An 8056-nucleotide genomic window follows, 5' to 3' on the forward strand; every position below is an offset into this window, starting at 1 on the left:
GATGGTAGTGCGTAAGGACCAGTACATCACTGGGGCAAAGCTGCCTGCCATCCAGGACCTCTACACCAGGCGGTGTCAGAGGAAGGCCCTAAAAACTGTCAAAGACCCCAGCCACCCCAGTCATAGACTGTTCTCTCCTACCACATTTACATTTACATTTAAGTCATTTAGCAGACGCTCTTATCCAGAGCGACTACCACATGGCAAGCGGTACCGGAGTGCCAAGTCTAGGACAAAAATGCTTCTCAACAGTTTTTACCCCCAAGCCATAAGACTCCTGAACAGGTAACCAAATGGCTACCCGAACTATTTGCATTGTGTGCTTCCCTCCCAACCCCTCTTTTATGCTGCTGTTATTCTCTGTTTATCATATATGCATAGTCACTTTAACTATACATTCATGTACATAGTACCACAATTGGACCGACCAAACAGTGCTCCCACACATTGGCTAACCGGGCTATCTGCATTGTGTCCCACCACCCTCCAACCCCTCTTTTTACACTTCTGCTACTCTCTGGTCATCATACTTGCATAGTCACGATACCTACAAGTACATACTACCTCAATAAGCCTGACTAACAGGTGTCTGTATATAGCCTTGCTACTCTTATTTCAAATCTCTTTTTTTCCGCACCATTGGTTAGAGCCTGTAAGTAAGCATTATACTGTAAGGTCTACACCTGTTGTATTCGGCGCACGTGACAAATAAACTTTGATTTGATTTGATCATTTTCTGGAATTTTCCAAGAGGTTTAAAGGCGCAGTCAACTTAGTGTGTGTAAACTTCTGACCCACTGGAATGGTGATACAGTGAACTATAAGTGAAATAATCTCACTGTAAACGATTGTTGGAAAAATTACTTGTGTCATGCACAAAGTAGATGTCCTAACCGACTTGCCAAAACTATAGTTTGTTCACAAGAAATGTGTGGAGTGGTTGAAAAGCGAGTTTTAATGACTCCAACCTAAGTGTATGTAAACTTTCGTATTCAACTGATAGAGGCACTACATGTTAATGTTTTTAAATGTATGTAACTTGTAAAGTTTTTTTCTGCTATGTCTCTTTCATTATGTGTCGAACCCCAGTAAGACTAGCTGTCGCCATTGACATCCGTTATTAAATCTAATCAAAAATCTAAACAATTCTTTGTCTTTTTTCTTCCTCCTCTTTTCATCGACTATTGACCCTTGCATGGGTAGAGCTGAACAAACGAACCCTGCTCAGGTAGAGCCAAATGAACCCTGCTTTGAAAGAGCTGAACGAACATTGGCCACCACTCCGTGTAACGGCTTTCGTCTGCTGGAAGAGAAGCGGACAAAAATGCAGCGTGGTGGTTATTCATGTTCTTTAATAAATGAACTCGACATGCAATAACTAAACAAAACAATAAATGTGTGAAAACCTATACAGCCTATCTGGTGACAATAAACACAGAGACAGGAACAATCACCCACGAAACACTCAAAGAATATGGCTGCCTAAATATGGTTCCCAATCAGAGACAACGATAAACACCTGCCTCTGATTGAGAACCACTCCAGACAGCCATAGACTTTGCTAGATACCCCCACTAAGCCACAAACCCGATACCTAACAAAACCCCAAGACAAAACACACCACAATAAACCCATGTCACACCCTTGCCTGACCAAATAAATGAAGACAAACACAATATACTTTGACCAGGGCGTGACAAGCCTGTGTATTGATAATTAAAGGAATAAAAAACAATGCATGTAGTTTGAGAAACCTTTATTAGCTGTGGGCAGCTTGAATAACTGATTAATTTCATAGAACAGCACCAAATATATGTTTAAGAAAAGGGATCTCTCGATTTTGAGACAATATATTTTGTATGTGCACAAAGTATTACAAGTAAATATTTGAATTGCATTGTATACCATCCTCTAACAACCATTATTAAAGGTAGAGTCAGCAAAATGTCATCGCCTCGAGCAGCACCGGAGATATTGAGATGAGCGAGATGCAGCCTTTCTGCAATATCTGTGCATGTGATCAGCTGTTCACAGTGTGGTAGCCAGGTCACCAGAACAGTAGAGAATTTGAGCCTTGCGTTTCACTGCTCTACGTTGTTGTGGAAGTTGACCTACAATGCTGTTTACTTTCTGCATCTACGTCATATCGCTGAGTCTACCTTTAATTCAGATGATCTGTAGTTTATAGATGAGGAACTACAGACTAAGAAGAAAGGTCATAAACAGAGAGCACCATCCCTGACGTACAACTGTGGTTCTACTATACAAAATGAGAACCAAACTAAACACAATCCATACATGCTTTTTTTTTAACGATTGGGAAAAAGAAAAACATAGTATTTCCCATTCATTTTGTGGGCCAGTAAACACTCTGCAGCTTCTGCCAACAGTTTATCAGTGCCCTGACGAGTCTTATCCTCTTCTTCTTTCCCTTCGTTCTCTGGGAAGTCACACACGGGGCGGCTCTCTTCTGTCCTCTCACCTAAAAGAAAGCAAAACACTGAAGATCTCATGTCATTACATCGTCATTGACTGATAATACCTCATTCATGTTTATTATAAAAAATGAAAATGTAAGTGACAAAAAGTCCTGTGTTTAAGAGTGACCTCACCAGGTTAGTGTGTTTGCAGTTCTGTCTGATCAGCTGTTCCATCATCTCCACTGGTTTCTCCATGTCCCCCTGTTGTCTAATGCCCTGCCTGCGGCCCTGGCACAGGAACTGCTGAGTCATACCATGGATGGAGCGCAAAACGTGCTGCACCTGCCATTATCAAGCATAGGAAAACAGTAATAGATAAATAATAGATACCCATAGGAGATACATGTTTAATGATTGTGTTATCATCAGACACACATTGTATACCTTCAATCAGTCATTCATTCAGCAAATCAAACAACCAAATCAAGTCCTTATTGCAGTATAAGGCAAGGCCATAGGGGTAATTGTTGTCACAGAAGGGCATTAGCTACATCCCCTGTCCATGGTGCTGAAACTTGAGGGTCCCATGACAGACAGACAGACAGACAGACAGACAGACAGACAGACAGACAGACAGACAGACAGACAGACAGACAGACAGACAGACAGACAGACAGACAGACACGCACTACCTTTCCTGAGGGACAATGGTCCCTCTCTTTGGATGTGTCAAAATTGCCAGTCAGATTCTGTTCCAATAAAGCAAACAAACTGTTAGACAGTAAAATAATATACTGTTCACAAGGCAAACCAGTGGAGGGCAGTCAAAAACAAGTATTCACTGTACAGACACGCCCACTTCTCCAAGTGGAGTGAGGGTGCCAACTGCATACTATGATATGGTGCCTCAAATTATAGTGCCAGACTTATTGAATACTTCTTGCTCACTTGTACATTTTGCTCCTGACATTTTCCAGGGACATTATTAAAGGTAGAACTAATTAATATAGATTAAACTGAACTAATGGTAAGTGGGAGATGAATACAGTTTCATTTTATGAACAGTAAGCTAACACACTTTGACGTTGTGAAGGTCCACATACCAAATTCTGAAGTTCAACGAAGATGAGTTCTCTGTATGAGCCGAGTATCTCCGAATAGTTGCACCTGTGCTTAGTGTAGGAGACACCCAACAGCAGAAACACCACGACGCTACGGAGCACAGGCCCGTTCACACACTGAAACATTTAGCAGTGCATGAGTTAGGACATACGTGGCAGTTTGCTTGTTTTAATTCACGTCTTAGTTTAATGTATAGCACAGTTGGGGATGGGGTCCATTCATGTAAATCAAATGTAAAAACAACTTAATGATTTGGGGTTTTCTCCACCCTAAACTGTTTCATTTTGAACTGTTGATCATGATTAAATATAGACTTATACTTATTACGCACAGTTTACTCACTCTCGTGCGCCCGACAAATGTTATTATTGGGCGCACGAGAGTGACTAACCCGTGCACAATAAGTAGGCTATACGTCTCTATTTAATCATGATCAACAGTACAAAATGAAACAGTTTAGGGTGGAGAAAAAACGAAACATTAGTTGGTTTTACATTTTATCTACATAAAAAAACACCTTTATTTAACCAGGCAGGCCAGTTGAGAACAAGTTCTCATTTACAACTGCGATCTGGCCAAAGATAAAGCAACGCAGTGTGACACAAACAACACAGAGTTACACATGGAATAAACAAACGTACAGTTAATAACACAATAGAAAAAAGGAAAGTATATATACAGTGTGTGCAAATGGTGTGAGGAGGTAAGGCAATACATGTGCCATAGTAGCGAAGTAATTACAGTTTAATTAACAGATTAACACTGGAGTGATAGATCAGCAGATGGTGATGTGCAAGTAGAAATACTGGTGTGCAAAAGAGACGAAAAGTAAATAAAAACAATATGGGGATGAGGTAGGTAGATTGGGTGGGCTATGAATGGATCTCATCCCCAAGTCTGCTTCCCATTAAACTAAGACAGCACCCATCGTTACGCAGGTATGCATCATATGTCAGAAGGGAATGGCCACCTACCATTTATCATTTTCTATAAGATGTTCTTCAGACGAGCAAATCCCTGTCCTCGGGGGCCAGCAAGAGCGGTGAGAGTTATTCATGGTAGGGCTGCGTACATTGTATCCAAACGGTAAGTCGCCTATGTGGTTGTTTAAATATGGTTTAATGAAAAAAGTCAAAGCGTTGGCAAGCGGACCCAGGATGTGCAGTGGTTTTCCCGAAGATGCGTGGTTACCAACATTACTGAATCCCCGTTGGCGTCTTTAGTTTCCTTCTCCGTCATGGGTTGCTGGCGGTGGGCTTAGGATTTCACCAATCTCCAGTCCCATCAAGTCGAGAAAAACTTCCGCGATCAATCACATTTTCACTTTCTTTCGGTTTCGTTGGAGATAAACTATTTGCGCATGGTATCAATGTGGACAGGTTTAGGTAAGATGCTCCCCAATCAATGGGGTATGGACACTGTAGAGACCTCGAAATAATTTGGGCAAAGTGGCATGCGTAATAATAGAATAATGCTGACACTGTTGTATTCAAACTCTTGAATTCAAGTCAAAGGATTGTATTGTGAACTTACACTGAATATACGAAACATTACACCTTCCCAATATTGAGTTGCTTTCCCCTTTTGCCCTCAGAACATCCGTAATTCTTCGGGGTTTGGGCTCCATAATGTGTCAAAAGCGTTCCACAGGGATGCTGGCCCATGTCGACTCCACACTCTTCCCACAGTTGTGTCAAGTTGGCTGCATGTCCGTTGACTGGTGTACCATTCTTGATACATACGGGAAACAGTTGCAGCCTGGTCTCAGAGCATTTCATATTATTCTGTAAGTAAATCCGAGACACTCCATTTATGGTTACATAAGACAGATGGTTGCAGCAACAATTCAAATCAAATTGATTTATATAGCCCTTCGTACATCAGCTGATATCTCAAAGTGCTGTACAGAAAGCCAGCCTAAAACCCCAAACAGCAAGCAATGCAGGTGTAGAAGCACGGTGGCTATGAAAATCTCCCTAGAAAGGCCAAAACCTAGGAATAAACCTAGAGAGGAACCAGGCCATGAGCGGTGGCCAGTCCTTTTCTGGCTGTGCCGGGTGGAGATTATAACAGAACATGGCCAAGATGTTCAAATGTTCATAAATGACCAGCATGGTCAAATAATAATAATCACAGGCAGAACAGTTGAAACTGGAGCAGCACCACAGCCAGGTGGACTGGGGACAGCAAGGAGTCATTAAGCCAGGTAGTCCTGAGGTATGGTCCTAGGGCACAGGTCCTCAGAGAGAGAGAAAGAAAGAGAGAAAGAGAGAATTAGAGAGAACATACTTAAATTCACACAGGACACCGGACAAGACAGGAGAATTACTGCAGATTTAACAAACTGACTCTAGCCCCCCGACACATAAACTACTGCAGCATAAATACTGGAGGCTGAGACAGGAGGGGTTAGGAGACATTGTGGCCCCATCCGATGATACCCACGGACAGGGCCAAACAGGAAGGATATAACCCCACCCACTTCGCAAAGCACAGCCCCCACACCACTAGAGGGATATCTTCAACCACCAATTTACCATCCTGAGACAAGGCCGAGTATAGCCCACAAAGATCTCCGCCACGGCACAACCCAAAGGGGGGAGGGCGGGGTGCCAACCCAGACAGGAAGATCACATCAGTGACGCACCCCTCCTAGGGACGGCATGAAAGAGCACCAGTAAGCCAGTGACTCAGCCCCTGTAATAGGGTTAGAGGCAGAGAATCCCAGTGGAAAGAGGGGAACTGTCCAGGCAGAGACATCAAGGGCGGTTCGTTGCTCCAGAGCCTTTCCGTTCACCTTCACACTCCTGGGCCAGACTACACTCAATCATATGACCCACTGAAGAGATGAGTCTTAAGTAAAGACTTAAAGGTTGAGACCGAGTTTGCGTCTCTCACATGGGTCGGCAGACCATTCCATAAAAATGGAGCTCTATAGGAGAAAGCCCTGCCTCCAGCTGTTTGCTTAGAAATTCTAGGGGCAATTAGGAGGCCTGTGTCTTGTGACCGTGGCGTACGTGTAGGTATGTACGGCAGGACCAAATCAGAGAGATAGGTAGGAGCAAGCCCATGTAATGCTTTGTAGGTTAGCAGTAAAACCTTGAAATCAGCCCTTGCCTTGACAGGAAGCCAGTGTAGGGAGGCTAGCACTGGTGTAATATGATCAAATTGTTTGGTTCTAGTCAGGATTCTAGCAGCCGTATTTAGCACTAACTGAAGTTTATTTAGTGCGTTATCCGTGTAGCCGGAAAGTAGAGCATTGCAGTAGTCTAACCTAGAAGTAAAAAAAGCATGGATTAATTTTTCTGCATCATTTTTTGGACAGAAAGCAACAAAAGGAAGGTGGCTGGTTAGTTTAGCAACCCAAAGGTTGTGAGTTTGAATCTCGTCCGCACAATTTTGGCTAATTATAAACTTTTCAACTACTTACTACTTTTTTAGCTACTTTGCAACTAGTTAGTATGTCAGCTAACCCTTAACCTTAACCCTTTTAGCTAACCATTCACATGACTCTAAACTTAACCCATTAACCTAACTCCTAAACTTAACACTAACCCCTAGCCTAGCTAATGTTTGCCACCTAGCTAGAATTTGTAACATATCAAACATTTTGCAAATTCATAACATATTTTACATTTTACAAATTCATAAGATATAATACGAATTATAATTCGTAACATGAAATAGGTGATGGACAAAATGCCACAAATTAATAAATACCATATGAAACGTAACACGCTGTATCACACTAAATGGAATAAATGTTTCAGATATACTGTACATACAGAATAATACAAAATGCTCTGAGAGAAGGTTGCACAAACCGTTGAACCATGCACTTACTACCATTCCCAGTTCAAAAGCACTTCAATCTTTTTGTCTTGCCCATTCACCCTCTGAATGGCACACCTATACAATCCATGTCTCAATTGTCCCAAGGCTTAACTTGTTCACGCTACACGTTCCCCAAGGGCACCCCCCACCCCCACTCCCTCAACTCAAAAAGTGGAGCACAGAATGCAAAAATATTCTTAGAAATATTTATCCTCCACACATTAACAAGTCCAATAGCTCAAATGAAAGATAAACACCTTGTTCATCTACCCAGCGAGTCAGATTTCTAAAATGTTTTACGGCGAAAACATAGCACATATGTATATCAAACCACCAAAAAGACACAGACGATATGTAACCATTTTGTCAAACAAAAGATGCAATCACAAACGCAGGATTAAAAGAAAAATAATTCACTAACCTTTTGAAAATCTTCATCATATGACAGTAATAGGACATGTTACACAGTACATTTATGTTTTTTTCAATAATATGCAATTTATATTCATAAATCTCCATTAAATCTCCGTTTACATTGACGCCATGTTCAAAAATGCTACAAAAATGTCCGGAGAAATTATAGATAACTCCGCCAGATAACGCCAGATAACAGCAATACACATCGTAAACTTTGACTAAATATACATGTTCTACATATAGTTAGAAAGATACACTGCTTC

The 8056-nt window shown here is 41.7% G+C and overlaps 1 long non-coding RNA gene across 1 annotated transcript; it reads right to left on the minus strand.

Annotated features, from left to right (window-relative positions):
- Positions 1 to 1741: 1741 nt before the first annotated feature.
- Positions 1742 to 7207, minus strand: LOC135559084 (uncharacterized). The gene is made up of 5 exons (XR_010458433.1): positions 4517 to 7207; positions 3524 to 3658; positions 3113 to 3169; positions 2608 to 2762; positions 1742 to 2477 (listed from the first exon to the last, which is right to left on the minus strand). It is a non-coding gene; the product is annotated as an uncharacterized LOC135559084 (long non-coding RNA).
- Between the last annotated feature and the right edge of the window lie 849 nt (positions 7208 to 8056).

Source organism: Oncorhynchus masou, chromosome 17 (assembly GCF_036934945.1).
Source record: "Oncorhynchus masou masou isolate Uvic2021 chromosome 17, UVic_Omas_1.1, whole genome shotgun sequence".
Lineage (NCBI taxonomy): Eukaryota > Metazoa > Chordata > Actinopteri > Salmoniformes > Salmonidae > Oncorhynchus > Oncorhynchus masou.